This window comes from Schistocerca serialis, chromosome 8, assembly GCF_023864345.2.
Source record: "Schistocerca serialis cubense isolate TAMUIC-IGC-003099 chromosome 8, iqSchSeri2.2, whole genome shotgun sequence".
Classification (NCBI taxonomy): domain Eukaryota; kingdom Metazoa; phylum Arthropoda; class Insecta; order Orthoptera; family Acrididae; genus Schistocerca; species Schistocerca serialis.
The window spans coordinates 244153925-244177135 of NC_064645.1; the positions used below are offsets into that span (position 1 = coordinate 244153925).

Here is a 23211-nt window from a genome sequence, read left to right on the forward strand (position 1 = left end):
CTATTTTAGGTAATGATCAACCAAATGTGGTTGAGTTTTCAAGTTTCGTGAATTGTCCTTTTTTACCAAGATTTTAGGGACATAGTTTTATATGTTGGCAGGATGACTGGCTCACCCATATTTTATGTAAGTGGTCAATCAGTGACATTTTGCTGTGCCTTCCTTTTAGCTCCTTTGTTGTTTTACTTGTGTTTTAGTATCCTGTGTATCAGCTTTTTAACTGTCTCTTTTAATTTGCATAAGAAAGCTGATAACCTCACCGTAGCGTGCCCATAAGCACCAAATGCGCGTGCTCATCACACACACACACACACACACACACACACACACACAAACTAACTCCCAGCTGCAGCTGCAACCTGCTACCTCATGGTGTTATGCATGGAAGATGGTCACACTTTCATGACAGTTAATCCATTTATTATTCAGAAGGGTGTAGGTACCATTGCTGGTCCTGTAAAGTCATGCTCTTGGTTGCATAATGGGACCTTGCTTTTGGAGATGGGTTTTGCTTTTCAACCACAGAAACTGCTTAACACAACACTTCTCCACAGCTATCCAGTTAAATTAGAGGCCCACCACACTCTGAATTCCTCCCATGGTGTCATTGCACTCAGCTACTTGATGGCATGACTGAGGCTGAAATAACAGCTTATCTCACTGACCAGGGAGTGATTGCAATTCACCACATCATGAAAAGGGTTGATAAAGAATTACAATTTTGTCATATGATGACATGGTTGGAGACTGTGGCTGTTATTTGAAGTCAGCTGCCTCAACACCATCAACGTTTGTGATAAAGAATTGGTGCCAATGTGCACCCTATTCCTCACATATGATCGTGTGGTGCTTCCGTCAAAAATTAAGGCTGCTTGAGAAGCTATTACTTTTAGATCTCATGTCTTGATTCTCAAGCATGGCAAAACATGTCAGCACTACAACCACACCGAGGAATCTTGTGAAATTACAGCCAAATGCGTAACCTGTGGCAGGGTCACTCATGAGGGTGAGTGTCCACCTCCTTCCTCTCACTGTATCAACTGCAAGGGTGCTGTGTCCTCCCATGACTGTCCAATCTGCCTCATTGACAGAGCCAAGTAGGAGATATGATTGAAGGAAAAGGTTCCTACTCACATTGCTAGGAAAATGTTGGCTCACTGCAAACCTTGTACACCACCTTCTGGCAGTTACAGTACAATTTTTGCTACACCCCGACCTACGAAGGACATCGCTACGCAGGCTTGGGACTTCCAATTTAGTGCCATTGTTGTGAAATTGTCCAGCTCCAAGGTCACACCCACATCTTCACCTGCTACGGGTGCACACCACATCAAAAGACCTGCACCAGCGAAATTGCATTCCCCACAAACAGAAGCACTGGAATCCAAAAAGGAGTACTCCCACAATGACTTTCTGCACACATCTAGCCAGCCAATGCCTGGGTCTGCACCTGACAGACACCAAGGTTCTAAGCAGTCAAACAAAGGCAAATGATCTTCCCCTTCTCTTCCTTGGCATTCTTCTTCACTGGTGTCTCCACGTGGTACCCTCACCTGTCCAACCTCTGTTTCACAGGAACGCACCAACAACAGTCAGTTCACTGGCCAACCAAAGGCACATACTGACACCTCTGTCGAACTAATGGACCAGAATCCTCCAGCCTCTGAACCTGGTCGTAGTGCATGTTCAAATTCGGACACTCACTGCTGTGACAGCCACCTTATTTGACCAATCTCCTGCCTATATGTAACAAGATGGTGTCAAGTGAAGTTGTATGTGATGATAAAGTGAACAAAAGTTACAGTGAAGTGGTGAAAAAGTGACCTTGTAGTGATTGCAACGGAGAAATTACGAAGTTAAAAGAGCGCATATTAAGTCTACAGTTGGCGGGAGTGGCTTTGCGGTTCTAGGCGCTACAGTCTGGAGCCCAGCGACCGCTACGGTCGCAGGTTCGAATCCTGCCTCGGGCATGGATGTGTGTGATGTCCTTAGGTTAGTTAGGTTTAATTAGTTCTAAGTTCTGGGCAACTGATGACCTCAGAAGTTAAGTCACATAGTGCTCAGAGCCATTTGAACCATTTGAAGCCATTAAGTCTACAGTTCACAATGGATGCATTAAGGTGTGAAATTTCCTGCCTAACAAATGAAAATTCTGTGCTGCAAAAGCCACAGACGACACGTGTTCCTGTATCTCAGACAAGTAAACCTAAATTGCAAGACTGGAAACAAGTAAGTGCTGAAAAAGCAAAAAGGGTATCAATTGTAGCAAGTGAACAAAATATTGTTGATAAAAGTAGGTATAGTGTACTCTCAACAGGTGCTCACAGTAAATCTACAGAACTTGATAAAGAACATAGTAAATGCAAACTTGAAAGAAACACTGTGAAAAGTACGAAACTACGATACAATACGAGATCCTCAGTTAAAAATTGTAAGGAACTTTTGAAAATTGCCGAAACGAAGTGTAATGAACTCCCAAAAACAAACGGAATAATGTCAATTAATAATGAAAATGGATACAGTTCAGTGTGAATATAAACATTGCAGTGAAGTTAGTGACTCCTGCAATGAACTGTATAATTCTTGTAGTATGAAACAAACTCTGAAGTGCAATGTGCTTTTACTCTCAGGTAGTCGTGGAAGAAATCTCGCGGAAATCCTAAATGACACGAGCAATCATCTTCAAGTGAGTAGTGTTGTGAAACCCGGCACGAAAACAAAAAAAAAGAACGTTATAGAAGACGCCAACCTAAAAGGAAAAATGTTGCGTAGCAACGACTTTATATTTTGTGTAAGTGGTGCAAATGACGTGGGAAGAGATGAAGCTGATAACTGCATTTCCCTGAAGAAAATAAGCAGAAAAATACAATTGTCGCTACTGTTCCACATCGGCACGATCTGATCTACAATCATGCGTAAACAAGGAAATACGGAAAACGAATATTAGAATTAAGGCACTATGTTCAAACTATGGAAATTGTTCTATTCTAGATATAGGAAAGTTGGGTAGAGGTCAACACACATCCCACGGATTGCACTTAAATTATGCAGGTAAACGCTATTTGTGTGAAAAATTAAGTTTAATCATAAAAGAAAGAATCGAACTGAAAAACTTAATATATAAAAACAGTTTGTTCACAACTGAAAGAATTCCGACAAACTTTTTTAGACTAACTCAGCCTTCTCCATACATACGTGAAGGCGAAGTACTTGACAACATCGCAAATCACAGTAAAATCAAAATAATATCGCAAAATGTCCAATATATTACCAATAAAATTGAACAAATTGACGAATTTCTAAGTGTTAGTAGCCCTCATATTTATCTTGTGAATGAACTAGGGTGCAAAACTGAAGAATTATGCAGCATTAATTTAAGTAATTATAAAATTGTCAGTGTCTATTGCAGGGAACAACATAAAGGTGGTGGTGCTGGTATTTATGCCAAAAATAATGTCCAGTGCGAAAAAATTGATTGGATAGATAAACTTGCATGTGAGATGGTCTTTGAAATAGCTGCCATAAGAATAAAGCTCAGATATAGCAGTTTAATAATAGCTAGCCTGTACAGATCCCCTAACAGTAACATGGAAGAATTCTTTTGCCATTTAGAGGAACTTATTGATAAACTCTCACCTCATAAAAAAAACTATAATAGTAGGGGATGTGAACATTGACTCCTTAACTAATAGTGTAAGTTACCTTAGATATATTGATATATTACAGTCCTATAATTACAACCACGTGAATTCAACACCAAAAAGAATTACAGGTGACTCTCAGACATGCGTTGGCCATGTTATTACAAACTTAAGTAAGGAGGACCTTGTAGTTGGAACTGTTGAGAACCACATTTCGGATCATAGTGCATTAGTCCTAGAGCTTCACACTGACAAAGAAATAGTGTCTCATAAGGAACAATTTACTTATAAAAGAAAGTTTGACTATCATGCATTAAAGGAAAAACTGGCACACACAAACTGGTATCAGGTAGGCCTATATGCAACAGAAGACATTAATGAAAAGTGGGAAATATTTTATACAACATTAACCCATTGTCTGAATCTAGTACGCCCAAGGGCCAAAATACTAAAGAAAACTGACAGTTCTAGGAATCTTAAACTCCCCCCTAATTTGATGAAATTAAAGAATGACATGAATGATCTATTTATTCTTTTTAAAGACACCAAACTACAGTACTTTCAGTCTAAATGCAAAGCCTGTAGAAAAACCTATAGGGAAGCACTTAAGAAATTAAAGGCACAGAAGTATGCAGAACAGATGAGTCAATCCTGTAATGTTAGCAAAACAGCGTGGATTATAGTAAAGAAGGAAAGTGGGGGGGAATGACAAGGCATTGTGTAACAACATAATAATAATGGGCAATGAAAAATTGGTTAGTGACCCAAAAGAAGTATGCGAGAGTTTCATAGATCAATTTAGTAAGATGAGTAAGGAGGATGTGATCAACCCACCACAGGTGCTAAATCCCAGTAATGTCAGTAATTCGTTCTTCCTGAGGTGTGTTACCGAACAGAAAATCCTGAGAACCATTTCAAACTTAAAAGCAAGTACATCCATTGGCTGGGATGACATCTCAGCCAAATTTCTGAAAGAATGCAGTAATGAGTTAATAAAGCCAGTGCAACATTTAATAAACAGCTCTTTCACACAGGGGTCATTTCCTGACTTGTTAAAAGTCACTGAAATAAGACCAGTGCATAAAAAGGGAAAAACTACTGATGTACAAAATTATAGGCCTATTTCATTGACATCAGAACTTAGTAAGTTGTTGGAAAGACTATTTCTTGATCAAATGGAATCATTTTTCTCTAAGTACAATATCTTAAAAAGTTCTCAACACGGTTTCAGGAAGGGCAAGTCTACAATAACAGCCATAGCCACATTTATTCAAGCAGTATTGAATAAACTTGATGTTGGAAACAAAGTTATTGGCACCTATCTAGACCTATTTAAGGCTTTTGATACTGTAAATCACTCCATTCTTCTACATAAGTTAGAAACTTATGGGGTCAGAGGAGTGGCATTAGATTTGTTAAGATCATACCTTGCTGACAGGAGACAATGTGTTAAGTTGTATCATACAACCGGAGGACTTATACAAACAGTAAAATCATCTTATAAAATTCTTAACTGTGGAGTCCCTCAGGGAAGTATTATTGGGCCTTTTCTGTTCAATGTGTACATCAATGATACAATAATTTTAAAAAAAATGCAGACCCTGTGAATTATGCCAACGACACCTCCTTCATAAGCTGGGGCCCTACAAGACAGCTAGCAGTGCAAAATAATATGAAGAACACTAGCCTCATCACAGAATATATGACTAAAAGGAAATTGGCATTAAATAAGGAAAAGACAATTCTAATGGAGTTTATGCTAAATTACAAATCAAGACAAGTGGATACTGAGCCAGAGTTATCAATTGAAACAATTGATAAACATAAATTCCTGGGTATTATAGTTGATGAACATCTTACATGGAAGGAGCACATCAGCTACATGTGTTAAAAAATCTCGTGTAATACCTTCCTGCTAAAACGCGTTTCTAGCATAATAGCGTCACCAGTCTTAAGACAAATCTATTTTGGTATTATACACTCCCACCTACAACACGGGATTGAGATTTGGGGCAGGGCACCAACAGTATACATAGATAGGGCTTTTAGAGCCCAGAAGAGAGCAATTAGGATAATAGCAAATATTAGTAAACGTCAATCCTCTAGAGAATACTTCATTAAGTATAATATACTAACAGTGTATTCATTATATGTTCTAAGGACTATACTGTTTGTAAAAGAAATTATGGAGCACAGTATAATAAATAGTGATATCCATAGTTATAATACAAGGAAGAAAGAGGATTACCACATAAAATTCAGAAATAAAAAAAGCAACTGATCATAATCCATTTTCTGCTGGAAGATTTTTTTTTACAACAGACTGCCAAATACCATAAAAATGTTAAAAGGAAACATATTTAAAATAAAATTAAAGCAGCTGTTAATTGCTAAATGTTTGTACTCCATCAAGGATTTTTAATGTTGTATGTACTTTATTTCTACTACTAAACTATTATTATTGTTCATGTGTGTACTGACTGACTATGTCCACGACTGTAAAAGTTTATTATTATCATCAGATGTGGTTATCCTCCAGTGGAACATTTGCAGCATTCCAATAGTGTTGAATTACAGCTCCTCTTGCAATCATTCTGTCCAGTTATTTTCTGCCTCCGGGAAACAAAATTACGACCTCACGACGGTTTTCACCTCTTGAGCCTGTTTTGACCTTCGCTTGAGGCGGGGACTCCAGCTCATGAGGTAGTCATGTTGCTCATTCGAGACGATGTCTATGGTCACACCATTTCCATCCACACCTAGCTTCAAGCTGTTGCTGTACATCTTTCCCTTCCCAGTTTCACCTTTTCTGTTTGCAGCATCTACTCACTATCATCTTCCGCTGTCACCAAGCTAGATATTTTGCAATGGACTGTTCAACTTCCTCCTCCCTTTTTGCTGCTCAGTGACTTCAATGTCCACCATTCCCTGTGGGACTCTCCACGCCCCTGTCCAAGAGGCTCTCCCCTAGTAGATATCTTCAACCAGCTCAATCTAATGTGGGTATAATGTTTATTTTCCACTCATTCTTTTCCTACTTGGACGTTTCGATCTGTACTGCTCAGCTTGCTCGTCGTCTTGAGTGGACACGCATTTGGGTGACCATTTCCTTTCTGTCATTTGTTTGCTAATGTCTATCCCATCTGTGTGCCCAACCAACTGACAGCCTTCCAAAGCTGACTGGCAGCTCTATTCCTCACTGGCTGCTTTCAATGAACACCACGTCTCCTGCATTGATGACCATGTAGAATATCTTACAAAAGCCATCCTTACTGCTGCAGAATGTGCCATATCTTGTACCTCTTCCTCTCTGTGATGTGCTCCGTCCACTGGTGGAGTAAGGCATGCCACGATGCAATCCACAGCTCTCCACGTTTTTAAATGCCATCTCACAATGACAAACTGTATCAGTTATAAACAGCTACATGTGTGTCACTGTATTTTCAAGGACAGAAAGCTAGTTGGCTTTCTCTTCAAAGCTCTTGTAATAGTTTTACTCCCTCTTCTGTTGTTTGGGGTAATCTCTGTCGGCATTCAGGAATTGCACTTCATTCACCCGTTCCTGGTCTGACCATAGTGAACAATGTCACTGTATACCCTCTTGGTATCTCTAACACCTTTGGCTGATATTCTGCAGACATTTCAAGTTCCACCCACTGCCACTACCTCTACATCTGAAACAGGCGGTGGAGGCAAAGACAATATCTTTCTCCTCCCAGAATTGTGAATGTTACAATACTGCTTTTACTATGAGGGGGCTTAAACGTGCACTGTCTTCATCCCAGTCATCCACTCCAGGAGCAGATGGCATTCACGTTCTGATGTTGCGACACCTGTCTCCTGAGGGCCTGTGCATATTCCTCAATACATATAATCACATTTGGACAGATGGAACATTTCCCAGTCGTTGGTGTGAGACCATTGTCATTCCCATATCGAAGCCTGGTAAGGACAAGCACTTTCCTTCCAGCTACCACCCAATTTCCCTCACCAGTAGCGGCTGCTAGGTGATGGAATGTACGGTTAATGATCGGCTAGTGTGGTGGCTCGAGTCTCGGAATCTCCCCACTACCGCCCAGTGTGGATTCCTTAGGCACCGTTCTGCAGTTGATCATCTTGTCACCCTGGAATGAGATTTTCACTCTGCAGCGGAGTGTGCGCTGATATGAAACTTCCTGGCAGATTAAAACTGTGTGCCGGACCGAGACTCGAACTCGGCCGTATTTTTTTGATTTGGCGAAGGTGTATGACCCTTCTGACGGATGGGTATTGTCTGTATTACGTACGAGTGGTGCTTCTGGGGTTGCCTGCGCCTTTTTATCTGGAAATTTTTAAAAGACCGTTTTTTTAAGATACATATGGGCTTGGCTCTGTCAGACCCTTTTATTCAAGGGAATGGAGTGCCTCATGGTTCTGTGCTCAGCGTCATCGTATTTTTCCATAACCATTAAGCCTTCTATGGATTGTCTCACACCATGTATCTCAGACTCTCCTTTCATTTGATGACTTCGCGATCTATTGCACCTCTCAGTGAACCTGTCTACTTGAGTGGCATCTTCAGCGATGCCTTGATCATCTTAACTTGTGGAGTATCAACAGTGGCGTCTGCTTTTCTGCTGATAAGACTGTCTTTATGAACTTCTGGTGGTGATGAGAGGTCCTTGTATTTAATTTTTATTATAACTTTTTTCCTTACCTTATGATATTGGTGCTTATGATATTGGTGCTTATCATATTAGCAGTTTTGTGCCCTAAAGCACAAAAATAAACAACAACAATAAATATTGAAATGACTGAAACGTGTAAATGATGCTGTACAATTTTTACATCACTGAAACAACCACTTCTGAATAATTTAAAAGACTGAAAATACACAAAAGTCTTTATCATTAATGGAGAACATGTATAAACTCAGTACTTCTTAATAAAGGCATAAATAAACTGAAGATAAGATATTATTTCACAATTTATCATTTACAAGATAGAAAATTGACAACCTTAAGTACTGTAGCAGGGCTCGAGGAAGAATACAATATGTAATGACCTAGCATTAAAGTCTGGAATTATTTATATACTCAGGACTATTTAAGTGAATTTCAGGATATTTAGTGGAGGTCCCATTGGTCCCTGAAGTCCCTTTTTTTGCAGAGGTACTTTCTTCAGTTTGCTCCCTAAAGTACCTTTTTCTTTAAATTTTAATAATTCCAGTGAAGCTTAATGAGGCATATTTCATGTTACAACTGGTCTTAATCATTGTCTTAGCATTTTGGTTTCTTTCAGTTCCTGCATTTACAGTAACTCCCTGTCCAGGGGTGTGCAGGGAGTGATTGTAGGAGGACACTGTTGGCTGCAGGGTGAGGGAACGTGCAAGGAGACAGTGTTGTACAGTACCATCAGCTTTTGCGCGACTTACTCTTCTCTTTTTATGGTATAAATGGTGCATACTTAATGGTGGCTGTAATTCCAATGAGGATGAGTTGCGACTTAGACTGTCAGATATTGGTTGGAGGCAGGACATGTAGCTAGCTGCTGGGAATATGCTGCTGATTTCAGCTGCTATTGGAAACATTCATTTACTGAGTTTGACCTCATTCTTGGCCACTGTATGTGTCAGTCATGCCACATTGAATTTTGTAGCTGTGCAAAAACCATTACATGTGCAAAAGAATTGTTAGTTTTGGTTGTGAAAGACCATTATAATACACTCAAAAGAATTAATTGGTATAGTAACTACTTTTGGATTAGCATTGTGTCTTAAGGTATTTTATTAGTGATTATATGTAAAAGTGAGATTTACATATGACATGTTATGAGAGTATTTTAAAGTTTTGTTGTGGAACACCAAGGAAAATAATTGAAAATAAATTTTATGAACAGTTTCAACTTGTAGCTCACCGACAGTGTAGGATACTGCCTATCTCTCTCTCTCTCTCTCTCTCTCTCTCTCTCTCTCTCTCTCTCTCTCTCTCTCTCTCTCTCTCTCATATATCCCCCCAAGAGTTCTTACACTGCATGCAAACCCTTAAGAGCAGGGATCTTTCAACATTTATAAACTGTTTAAAGCGCATAAGCACACTGAAAATGGAATTGATAAGATACATCCCAAATATCGCATGACTTGAACTAAAATGCACTCAGCAATATTATACTTAAGTATAACAGCAATACACTGTTAGAATCGGTGTTCTCAGGACTTAGTAAGCACAGCAAAAACAAATTTTAATGTATGTATATTTGCAGAATCATCATTGTTCGAGCATTCAGTATAAGCGAAATTCAATTAAAAAATCAAATCATAAATTTTAAGTAGGCAAAGTTAGTGAAATTTGGGCTACTGTCACTGCAGTGAAAGGGCTACTGTCACTGCAGTGAAAGCTTCTTTGGAAGTAATAATAGTGTATTACAATTACATTGTGTAGTAAACAGATACAATATGCATTTTCATGGAGGCAGAGAGAGAGAGAGAGAGAGAGAGAGAGAGAGAGAACACACCTCTACTGTATGCGATTTCTACCATAGCATATTAACGTTACAAAATTTACATTGTTAACCCTGCTGACATGCCTGGCAGAAAAGTCTCTTGTTTACCATTTCCCGACACTTACTTGCTTCTGGAGGTAAGTTCAATTACTTCCCTCATAGACGTATATCAAGAGAAAGACGTGCCAGTTGTCTCTATATTGTTCTGAAACTGAACCAAAAAATCAAATCTGAGTAATGTACATTCAGCGCAGAATTTTCTGTTGTTATAATAGGCAGTCAACAGGGAACGAGGACTGATTTTACTAGAACAGAAATATGCTTTGAATTACACAAATCGTGGTGGATGATTTAAAATACAAGGTAGTGGAATGTTTCGTTCATTTTCACCTTGATTGCAAAAACTGACATTTTCTGAATTTTACAGTTTTCTAATGGCCCCCTGAAAATTGTAAAAATGATATTTTATTGAAAATCTCTATTATTAATGAATAATGTCTTGTGTATTTAACTACACTTCTTTCCAGAAGTAATTTTGCAGTAAACCATTATGGTTGTGATGAAGTTCATAGGACACAGACAGGGAGAAGTTCGAGGTGAAGCAAATGTGGTTCAAATATCTAGATAAAAATGGGTACCGGTATTTAATTGATCACGGGCCAAGAAAAGTTCAGAAATATCACTGTTCTGCATAGTGTGTCAGAGTGATTTTAGTACTGACCACAGTTTCTCAAGAGTTGATCAACATGTTGGAACGAAAGCTCATAAGAACAAATGTAAGACAAAACTACACCCTCTTCAATAAGATTGGAAAAAGTGTAGATGAAATCGGTTCAAATGGTGAGGCTCAGCAGCTTCTGAATAATGACCAAAAACTGTACCACATGGGCAGATGAAATTTTCATTTTATGTAACAAAGAAAAAGCAGTGAAATGGAATAGATGTGGATTGTAAAATCAGGATTGTGTAATTACTCATTGCACTGATGTTGGAGAGGTTTTCAGAGAGACGCTTGGAAATTCTGTGTCTGATGATTTTACTTTGTCTCCATCGAAGAAGGTGTATTTGATTACTGAGGCTTAGGACCCTATTTCTGGGACCAAACTGCAGATGATTCAAGACATTCGGCATTTGCTATATTATGGTGAGATCACAAATGAAGCCAGCAAAAAAGAAATACAAATTGCAATGCACTACTGATTAACAACTAAAGAAGAGGCTGTTGAAAATCATCTTCATGCTAAGGCGAAAGATCTGCATACCTTGTTTTCACAGAAGGGAAAGCAAATCTTCGCTTAAGGAATTTCCTGATGATCAGTTTGTGACAATCCAAATGTGAATCAGACAATATTAAAATTAATAATGAAAATGTCCTAGCAGTATGCAGCAAATCTTTGATATAGGAACATACAGTTTGCATAAAATTAATAATTCATTTTGGATCTGATGTTGTAAATCTTATTAGTGCAATATTTCACTATTTTCATGGCTGGCCTACTACATGGGAGGATTTCCAACTATGCCAGGAGAAAGCTGGATTGCCTAAGCATTGATTCTTAAAACATGTGCCATCACGTTGGTTAACTGTAAGCCCAGCAGCCCAAAGGATTTTGGATCAGTGGTATGCTATCAATAGATATTTCCTCACAGTTTTAGCTGCTAAATCAACTTCAGTTTCAGAGAAGTTGAAAAAAATAGTCAAGCTTATAAAGCAGCCTGACATTAAAACGCAACTTATGTTTGTTAGTGAAAGTGTCAACATCTTTTCATCCTACTTGCAGTTATTTAAAAAAAGAACCTTTTTTAATCAACCATTTGTATGAACATGCAAGTGAACTTCTAATGAAGTTACAAATTTGATATTGTATGTAATGTCTCTATTGTGGAAGCAAACGTTTTTCCTGTGAGTAATATTGTATTTCTTACAGTGAAGTCCTAATCAAGGTACCAAATAACATGGAAGAGAACGATGCTGCCTCTTTTCACACAGGTATGAAAAGCCATTGTGTTAAAAGTGCCAAGTACTTATCAGAAAGTCTCAAACCAAATGAAGCTTCTCACCGCAACAGTGTATTGTTTAATGCAGGTTTTTGAAGGCTGGAGAGGTCAGAAGCATTTTCTGAGAGGCCAAAATTGTAGCTTTAGATAATGCTTTACCTTTTGATGTGGATGCAGCTATACTGTTGGATGAGTGGAAACTCCTGAAATTTGAATTTGAAATTCCTGAAGTTGCCCAGACAGTTGATAAACACTGGTCCTCTATTTTTAATTTAAGGCCAGCTTCAAACTTTTTTAAAAATATTGTCCTGTAACAAAAATTGTAGAAGCAGTACTTGTATTGTCTCATGATAGTTCTTTGGTAGAATAATAATTTTTTCTTTGTGTACATGTTTTAACAACTAATAAGGTAAACATGAGTGTAAGTGGCACTTGTTTCTAATACAGATGAACTGCTACTGTTGGCTATAAATATGTACCAAAGCTAAAAATGCTACTTAGAAGAAAAAAATTAAGCAAGATGAAATGCTGAAGGAAACTGAAGAAAGATGAGCATTTGGTAAAAGAACAGAAAAGTTGAAGGCTAAAACTGCTGAATGAATAGTCACAAACTTTATTGCAGAAATCTAAGGAAAAGCTGCTGATCAGCTGCTCGGATAAACCACCCAGCTCCTTGAAAAAGGAATTACAATAAATGTAAGGATTATGGACAAATCTCTCTAGCCCAAGGGGTATACTATCCAGAGTTAAAAGAATTGGAAGTGGAGAAGAAAAAAATCCAGTCGGGTGGCTACAATTGCAGGAGACTTTAAACAAAAAATAAGTAAAATATCATCCTATTTTAAGGAAAAGTAAATTGTGTCTTTGTAATGTTTTAACTTCAAGTTGATCAAATATATTTCAAGGACAGTGCAATACATGAAAGTCACAGATCAAGTAAACAGAGGAAGACGTGTGTCACTTTAACAGTCAAATCACAACTGAGTCCGAGTCTAGTGGCCGCTGGCTGGCTGGCCGCTTAGGTGGCACTGCTGCTGCATGGCTGGCAGACAGCGCCGCATGTAACTGCGCGGCGGCACTTTGAAAGATCGGTGAGTCACAACACTTTTCCCCCTTTGAAGTTTTTGCACAGGTCTTGATGGAGGTGGCCTGTAGATTGCTAACGTCCATAGGTGTTGTTTGACTGGCCGTAAAGTCTCGAGGACATGGGGGTTGAATCTGCTGGGGCCCCGTGCACCAATCTGCCCATTGCGGCAAGTCCAGTTGTTATAACAGGAGACATGGGCGATGTGTCCGCGTCCATAGGAGAAGGAGGTGAGTAGAGTTGCTCCGACAGATGATGGTCATCTGGTTCCTGCATGGGCACGTCTCCTGTTGGCGTCAGTTCTTGTGCTGGCACCGATATGATGGTGAGAGGACTGCGTTGTGAATAATGAGAGATTCCAGTATCCTGAGCGTCAGGTAGAGCCGAAGATGGTGTAGCAGCATCCGGAACGGGCGTTGCCGGCACACGAGGCCGAAGCTGGTCCGAATGACGTACTGCAACACCCGTGTCCGTCTGGATTTCATACAGGTGTCCGCCACGGTGTTGTAAGATGCGGCCAGGGCTCCATTTTGGCCGCCTGCTATATCCCTGTACCCATACAAGGTCGCCGACGGTGAACCGGCCAAGCAAAGGCATCCACGGCCATGAGGTGGAAGGCTGCAGAAGATGAAGTAGCGTGCGGGGCTGTCAGCCGCGTAAGAGCTCAGCCGGGCTGTGGTCGCCCATGGGGGTGAAACGGTATGAAGCCAGAAATTGGAGAAGCGCATCATCAGCAGCAGAAGCAGTTAGGAGTTTCCTCATCTGAGCCTTAAATGTGTGGACCGGTCGTTCAGCCTCACCCTTTGGCTGTGGATGGAACGGAGGGGCCGTGACGTGCCTGACGCCATGACAGGCACAAAAATCTGCAAAATCGGAAGAGGCAAATTGCGGACCATTATCAGTAACAAGAGTAGAGGAAGGCCTTCCAAAGAGAAAATGCGAGGTAGAGCATTTGTGGTTGCTGCGGTGGTAGGCGACGTGCAACGGACAATGAAAGGAAAGTTAGAATAGGCGTCAATAACGAGAAGCCAATAAGTACCTAAAAAAGGTCCCATGAAGTCAGCATGAATACGCTCCCAGGGCTTCTCAGCCAAAGGCCACGGTGACAAAGATGACTTCGGGGCGGCGGCCTGTGACGCACAAGGGCCGCAGGCAGCGACCATGTGTGCGATTTCAGATTCGATGCTGGGCCAGTACACATGACGGCGCACTAGAGATTTTGTGCGAGAGACACCCCAGTGCCCTTGGTGAAGGAGGCGCAAGACCGAAGCACGCAAAGGCACAGGTACCACAACACGCGGCGAAGCATTTTCGGTGGAAAGGAGGATAATGCCATCCCTAGCCGTGAGGCGATAATGCAAAGTGTAGTAGTTCCGCAACTGATCAGAAGTCTTAGCAGACGGATGATCTGGCCAACCCTTCTGAATACAGCGTAAAACCCGGGAGAGGGTAGGGTCAGAACCTGTAGCAGCCACCAGCCAGTCCCTGGTGATGGGGAACCCGTCCACAACCCGCTGCTCGGCAACATCCCTGGGTAGGCGAGACAGTGCATCAGCATTCGCATGTTCAGCCGTCGGCTGGAAATGAATCTCATAATTGAAACGAGACAAGTAAAGAGCCCAACGCTGGAGGCGGTGTGCAGCCTTGTCGGGAAGTGACGTTGATGGATGAAACAAGGAAACAGGTGGTTTTTGATCCGTAACAAGATGAAATTTGGATCCATAGAGAAAAACACCAAACTTATGAAGAGCATAAATAATGGCCAAAGCTCCTTTTTCAATTTGAGAATACTTTTGTTGGGCATCCGTGTTTTAGAGGCATAAGCAATAGGTTGTTCAGAACTGTCAGAAAAACGGTGCGCAAGTACTGCACCAACCCCGTATTGAGAGGCGTCCGTGGCAAGAACAAGATGTTGGCAAGGTCGATAAGTAGCCAGGAACGGGGCCTGTTTCAGCATAGTCTTCATTTTCTGGAAAGCCGCATCACATGACGCGAACCAGTGAAAAGGCACATTTTTATGCAACAGGCGATGCAACGGCTGAGCCACCGAAGTAGCAGACGGTAAAAACCTGTGATAGTATGCTATTTTCCCCAAGAAGGCCTGCAGTTCCTTAACAGATGCAGGGCGAGGAAGGGCATTGATCGCAGCGACAGTTTGCTGAAGCGGACAAATACCATCCCGAGAGAGTTGAAACCCCAAGTACGTGATAGATGCCTGGAAAAATTTTGATTTCTGAAGATTACACTTAAGACCGGCAGTCTTTAAGACATAAAAAAGTGTGTGGAGACTCTGAAGATGTTCTTCAGTGGTGGAGCCAGTGACAACAATGTTGTCCATGTAATTTATACACCCAGGGACAGTGAGGAATAATTGTTCCAAGAATCGCTGAAAGAGAGCAGGGGCACTGGTAACCCCGAATGGCAATCGTTGGTATGGATAGAGGCCAAAAGGCGTGTTAAGGACCAGAAACTGATGGGAAGCAGCGTCGAGAGGAAGTTGTTGATAAGCTTCTGACAGGTCAAGTTTAGAAAAATACTGGCCTCCAGCAAGTTTAGTGAACAATTCTTCAGGTCGAGGCATAGGGTAAGTGTCGATAAGGCATTGAGCATTTACAGTGGCTTTGATATCGCCACAGAGACGAATATCACCATTTGGCTTAGCAACGACAACGACAGGAGAGGACCACTCACTGGAAGTGACAGGAAGCAAGACCCCTGAAGCAGTGAGACGATCCAGCTCCCATTTGACCTGATCATGAAGGGCCACAGGAATGGGCCGAACCCGAAAAAACTTAGGCCGAGCAGTGGGTTTAAGAGTGATATGAGCTTCAAAATCGTTTGCACGGCCTAACCCAGGAGAAAAAAGGGACGAAAATGTCGTTGACAAGGAATCCAATTGAGCATAAGGAATAGCATCAGATATGAGATTGACAGAGTCATCTATGGAGAACCCAAAAGCGCAAAAGGCATCAAAACCAAAAAGATTCTCTGCGTTACTATGGTCGACCACAAATGTGGGAACAGTGCGAACGATAGATTTGTAAGATACCTCAGCATCAAATTGTCCCAAGAGAGAAATCTGTTTATTGTAAGTCCGTAATTGCCTAGTAATAGGTGACAGGACTGGAGAACCTAACTGAAGATACTGAGAATTGATGATAGTGGCAGCAGAACCAGTATCCACCCGCATGCGAACATCTCGACCAAGTATTTGGACAGTGAGGAATAACTTCCCTGAAAGGGAAGAAGTACAATTGACAGACAACACAGAATCAGCATCATGTTCATGAACATCAAGTATGCGGTCGGATCTGCAAACGGATGACACATGACCCTTTTTTTTGCATTTGTGACACGGCCCAACGTTGTGGACAATCTTCTTGTGAATGTTTCGTAAAACACCGCAGACATGAAGGAAGTTGCTGTGGGTTTTGCTGCAGTTTCTTAAGGGCTTTTTTTATGGTTAGGCCAAGACTGCGCTTGGGAGCATACTGCGGCCACATCGGCTGGTGGGGACACGCCACACGCTTCGTCAACATCGCACTGAGGTTGTATTTCCCCAACGTCACCCATGCCTCTATTTGTGCTCCAGCGGCGCGAGAAATTTCAAAAGACTGAGCGATGGATAGGACTTCATCTAGAGTCGGATTTGCCAACTGAAGGGCACATTGCCTAACTTCTTTGTCGGGCACCGACTGGATAATAGCATCCCATACCATGGAATCGGTGTAGGATTCTTTGTGAACTTCATTAACAAATTGACACTTTCGACTGAGGCCGTGAAGTTCAGCAGCCCAAGTGCGATAGGATTGATTCAGTTGTTTTTGACAATGATAAAAGGCAACACGAGAGGCTACCACATGCGTATGCTTTTGAAAATAGACAGACAGAAGTGAGCACATTTCAACAAAGGACAAAGATGCAGGATCTTTCAAAGGAGCCAATTGCGACAACAACCGATACATTTGAGGTGAAATCCATGAAAGGAACAGAGACTTACACGTTTGGTCGTCCGCGACATGAAATACCAAGAAGTGCTGTCGAAGATGTTTTTCATAATCAGACCAGTCTTCCGCCATCTCGTTGTAAGTAGGAGAAGGAGATAGAGACAACGATGAGAAACGCCCCGCATTTGATGCCGCGACGAAATCACGAATCGCTTTTGTGAGAAGCGTTTGCTGTTCTATGAGACCTTGCAATAGTTGCTCTAAAGTAGCCATGGAAACACATGGGTCAACGATGAAAAAGAAAAATTCACTACTCGTCGCCAATTGTTTTAACTTCAAGTTGAACAAATATATTTCAAGGATGACGCAATACATGAAAGTCACAGATCAAGTAAACAGAGAAAGACGTGTGTCACTTTAACAGTCAAATCACAACTGAGTCCAAGTCTACAAGTCTAGCGGCCGCTGGCTGGCTGGCCGCTTAGGTGGCGCTGCTGCTGCATGGCTGGCAGACAGCGCCGCATGTAGAGGACGTGCGTAACTGCGCGGCGGCACTTTGAAAGATCGACGAGTCACAACATGTAACTGCCACATTATCTGTTATTTTGATACTGTGGTTGTGCTGAGACTGTTGAAGTTTGATATATAATTTGAGTTTTTATTTTGTTTATAATTCCAATAATACAATATGTAAAAGAATGATAAAAATAAAATAAAATTGTAAATGAAACAGAAGTCACATAATTATATGCTCCTAGGAACAACACCCAGCACAGGAGGCGTTGGGCTGTTCACTCTGGGAAGCTGGAGTGCAGCCTGAGTGACTCCACTGTTGGCTTATGATAAGTGATTAGGGAGAACTGTGTCCCAAAAAGGTAGACATGACATTTAGTGGCAAACACCATCTCTGATGCTGTGTTTTTATTTGGCAATAGTTGCACTATGCAGAGGTCAGTTTCTGATGTGTATGCTATTGGCTGTTTGTAGCCATCCCAATTCCTGTGCGCCAAAACCAGTGTGTGACCAGGGAAGAACGGTGTGAGACAAGGAGTGGATTTCAACGTGGTCTTCAGTTGGATAAAAGCCCTGTTGCAATGATTCATCCGTGATGTGAAATGCCACAAATGTTGCTTCGGGAGATGCATTTGTGTGTCCTAGTCCTCCATAGCATCAATGAAAGGCAGAAACGATGGAGTATCAATGTAGGTGTTAACTGCAGGAGGTGCTGAGGCCTGGAGCAAAGTGACCTCGTGGGCTGGGAGTTTGTCCACGTGAAGCTGAAACAACTTTTGTAACAAGTCTATCTGAAGCTGCTGCTGCTGTTGCTCCAGCATGCGAGCCAATTTAGTGTCCATGTTGCCAAACAGCTTCCTTTCTCCTCGTTACCAGTGCTATATCTTCAAGGAGCCAGATATCAGTGGATGCATCGGAACTCAAAAGAGAAACACTGAAGCCAGAAGAGGACACGACACCAAGCGGTAGCTGAGCTGAACACGATTGACTGGTGGTGGACAGGAAACAGACAAAGAACAAGACATAGGCAACTTGTGTGAACAACACAGTTCAATACGGAAACCTTCACCACAACAGTATCAACTGTCCATGAGCAAAGAGACACACAATCCAATTCATGATGAGAAAGACAGACCAAGTGCCAAGTGAGGCTCTTATTGAATAGTCCGTAGTACAGCAGTGATAGTAATCGAGAATATCAGACGTGAACCCACAACTGACTGAGCGTTTTATGGGAAGCTGCTATGTACACGATTGGCTGTGTATTCATGTAACAGCAATCTAAGTCCATTTCCTCCAGCAGGAAGTCAACTTCTTCAGTTATCGTATATTGAGCTGGATACCATATATTGAGAGCTCACGAAGTGCCAAATCAGTTGTAGTCATTAAACGTCCACCTATATTTACTAGTACCATGATTTACGTGGCTGTGAACTCTATTAATACAGAAACAGATCTTTATCTTTACATTATAGCAATGAATTATGCCGTATACATTGATGAAAGAGCTACAGGTCTAGTGGATCAAGATACGGAACACCCATCTTGTGGTGCAGTTCTTGTTGTTATGTCTGTGCTTGCTACAAAAATGGGATGAGAAATTCTGCCTTATGCAAGACACCTTTTTTTCCTGTTTTGTTTCACCCATACATGTTTCAGCACTTTGGTGCTATCATCAGTGGGTTTCATTTTTATTTTTAACTGTAAAATTGTTGTTACATATTAACATTTGTGTTGTTTATAACATTATGTCAAATTACTATGTATAGCTTAATTGGTGAAAAGTGGATGTATGCATTAGTTAACATACCTTAATGCTATTGTCCATTTATTTTGGTAGCTATTCTGCTGCACAATATACAACTAGTCATCTGCAAGCAGCAAAATGTAATTTATTTTCTGTTTGTTATGCATTTACGAATGGAAATGAGTCTGTAACACGTTTTTTGTGTGTACCTTACAGTTTTGAAGTTGTGGTGCATTCTCCTGTGTTGTTGGCGAAGTAAATAGGCTTACTTCGTGACCTATGGTCGCTTGGCACTGCACTTTTTCAATTTCTCAAAACATAGGCAGAGTTTACGCTGCCATTATGTGTTGTTGTGGCTGTGTGGTATTCATTTGTTTCGTAGTGTGTTGTGTGTTGTATTTGGTGTCAGTGGTGTATGGTTTGTATGGGTGTACGTGTGTGTGTGGAGAACTGGGGCAGAGAGAGAGAGAGAGAGAGAGAGAGAGAGAGAGAGAGAGAGAGAGGGGGGGGGGGGTGTATATGTGGGCCTAACATTAAGGAATTTCATAACCAGGTAAGCAGAACACCTGAGAGCACTGAAAAGCAACAGCTCACACTCAACATTTGCAGGCCGTCTGATAGCACACAATCACCACCCAACAAATATTGAAACTGACTTACACATCCTAAAAACTAGTAGCAGCTTATACCAAAAATTAACTATAGAAGAAAACTATCACATACAAAAATCAGTAGCCCAAGGAAAGAAAGTACTCAATGAATACACATCACTGTGCAACAAAACCCTCTTCAACACAATAGAAGAACTATACAAATAACACCCACACCAAAACTACTGAGAAAAAATCTCCCCTCCCTCTCCCCCCTCCCCCTCCTCCCTCTCTTTACATTTAATTTTGTACTACCATTTATTATTGCAGCTATGACAGCAATCTACTTATTCTTTCTGGCAGCAATCCACTTACAAACAGGTTCTAATAACCCTTTAGGGTTAAATTGAGATATTGAAAAAATTCCATTCCACCCTACTTTACTTTCAAGGATTCTATCACATTTGTATTAATAACATCATTATTAATTATATTATGCCTAATTAATCCTTACCTACCAGGAGACCCAGATAATTTTGAACTTGCACCAATCCATTATATCCAACAAGAATGACATTTCCTATTTGCCTGCGCAATTCTACAACCAATTCCTAATGAATTAGGAGGTGTTATTGCATTATTTTTATCAATTAGAATCTTAATAATTTTACCATTTTACATCAAAGCACCACTCCGAGGTATTCAATTCTACTCTATTAAACAAATTCTATTCTGAATTATAGTAGTTGTCGTATACTTATTAACATAAATAAGTAAACGACCAGTTGAAGAACCATATATTATAACAGGACAAATCTTAACAATTGTCTACTTTACATGCTTCTTAATTAATGTTCATGCTGCAAATGCAAGAGACAAACTATTTAAGGAATAAAATAAATAAGTTAATTAGCTTAGGAAAAGCATATGTTTTGAAAACATAAAACTAGAAGTTTGACTCTTTGATTAACTTTTCTCAAAAAGTTTCACTAAATAAATGAAAGAAATAAAGTCTTTAAACCAACAAAGAAAATAAAAAAATTCAAAGACAAAGGTGAAAAGCTCTTTCAAGACAAATATATCCCATGATGCACCACAACTTTAAAACTGTAAGTTACACACAAAAAAACGTGATACAGAATCATTTCCGTTTGTAAATGCATAAAAAAAAGAAAATAAATTATGTTTTGCTGCTTGCAGATGACAAGTTGTATGTTGTGTAGCAGAATAGCTACCAAAATAAATGGACAATAGCATTAAGGTATGTTAACTAATGCATACATCCACTTTTTGCCAATTAAGCTCTAAATGGAACTTTGACATAATGTTATAAACAACACAAATGTTAAAATGTAACAACAATTTTACAGTTAAAAATAAAAATTAAACCCACTGGTGATAGTACAAAAGTGCTGAAACATTATGAGTGAAACAAAACAGGAAAAAAAAGGTGTCTTGCACAAGGTGAAATTTCTCATCTCATAAGGAACACCATATACAGTTGCTTCACCAAGAAAGAGTGGTCCACAATGTTTCCACCAGGATATGGCACAAAAACCTTCAGTGTAGGGGAGTCTCATTGCAACTGTATCATCTCGTGAGGATACACTGAACCCAAGATGCGCTTATTATGTTTATTCAGCTTCCCAGGTGAATATCGACTCATCAGTGAAGATGACAAGATCTGGAAATTGTTCGTCATCATGCAACAACATTTGTTTGCTAATCTGGCACATAAACTGTAGTCTGTAGGCTTTAGAGACTATAAGGATGTTGTTGGAAGCATCTCATTAAGAGTCTCCACACAGATGTCACTGGAATTGCTAATTCACGTCTAGCCTTCCAATCGGATTCCTTGGAGTTACACCTGAAGACTCTGTCTTGTTCAACATGTTCTTCAGCCACTCCTGATCTTTCCATATTCTTTCCTTTGTGGATGGGTATACAAATAAAACTGTTAGAGTTGCACTTTCAGTTGATGTATTATTTATTACTGTAAAGTGAATTGAATAAATGCTACGAAGCCTTAAAACCCATATATTCTTTGTGAAACACCCTTTATTTACAGATAATCAATAGTGAAGGCATTTCTTCCTATGTCAGTCTCTGATTTCATCTGGCACAGAAGCACTAGGAAAAACAAACAGATATTTATTTCAACTAAACACTTAGTACTCTAAACAGATATATGTAGATTATTTACATAGTGCATAATGTTCCTTTATGTACAGAAATGTTTCTTCTTTCTTTTTTGGAACACAGACACAGTAATCTTAAATAGAATAGCACCACATTATTTCTGCTAAATTACCAAAGGTAGTGGAATTTCTCATTCAAATTTTGATTCTGGATGTAGCCCTTGTGGAATGCCACAACATGTATTCTTCCTTACCATAGCTCACTGTCGGTACAAGATACACACACACACTAAAATATCTGTTAATTTTGTATCTCTCTGTTAGTCATTGTGAGATGCAGCCAGTGCACTGTCTAATATACAGTTTAACTAATATGTATAAATAATATAGCAAAGATGGCCCAAGGTCACCATCAATTACCTAAATTATCCACCTGTAGCAAGTGTCTTAGAACAAAAGCAATGATAGTGTAGGTCTCTCTCCATGTATAGATGTGGTTTCAAGATTTTCTTGTAGTTTCACCAGTTAAGTTATTTACTATCAATCAATCAATCATTCATGTATTTACAAACGTTAAAAGGCAAGAAAGAGTAATCATCAGTGTAGATACTTCTTAAGATCACAGTACTAATACAGTCCTTTACTTTTTTGGTTGTAGGATAGGCTAACAAGTAGTTCGCTTCATGAGGAATCCTGTTTATTTTGTAAGGACCTGTGTGCAGTAGATGCTATCAAACAGTTCTTGCGGTGTAGAAGTAGAGTTGCAGAACTACTGTAGTCTACCATTTATAAGTCTAGACTCAGATAGGTTTCCTAGTAGCCTTGTTCAGTTAAGATCGGTGCCACATTACCTATGTGTTAGATGTGTTGCATACCTGTCTGGCATTACCTCATGCCGATCCCTTTGTTTGCATAAGCGATTAGTCTCTTTCTAGATTCCCCTAGGAACCAGAAGCAGTGAACCATCTAGAGACTGAGGATATATAAAGGGCTGTGAAACTTGCAGAACATTTTTGTTCCACACAGCTATCCTCCTGTTTATTACATAAAAATAAACAGTATTTAAAACAAAA

At 40.2% G+C, this 23211-nt stretch overlaps 1 protein-coding gene across 3 annotated transcripts in view; it reads left to right on the forward strand.

Moving 5' to 3' along the window:
- LOC126416046 (uncharacterized) overlaps positions 1–23211 on the forward strand; it is a 116680-nt gene that overhangs the window by 47489 nt on the left and 45980 nt on the right. Inside the window, exon 3 of one of the 3 annotated variants that reach the window (XR_007575406.1) lies at positions 1576–1782. The exons of the other annotated variants lie outside the window; for them this stretch is intronic. The gene's annotated coding sequence lies outside the window, so the exon portion shown is untranslated. Of the gene's footprint in view, positions 1–1575; positions 1783–23211 lie in introns of those variants that run through there. 3 annotated transcript variants of the gene reach the window in all.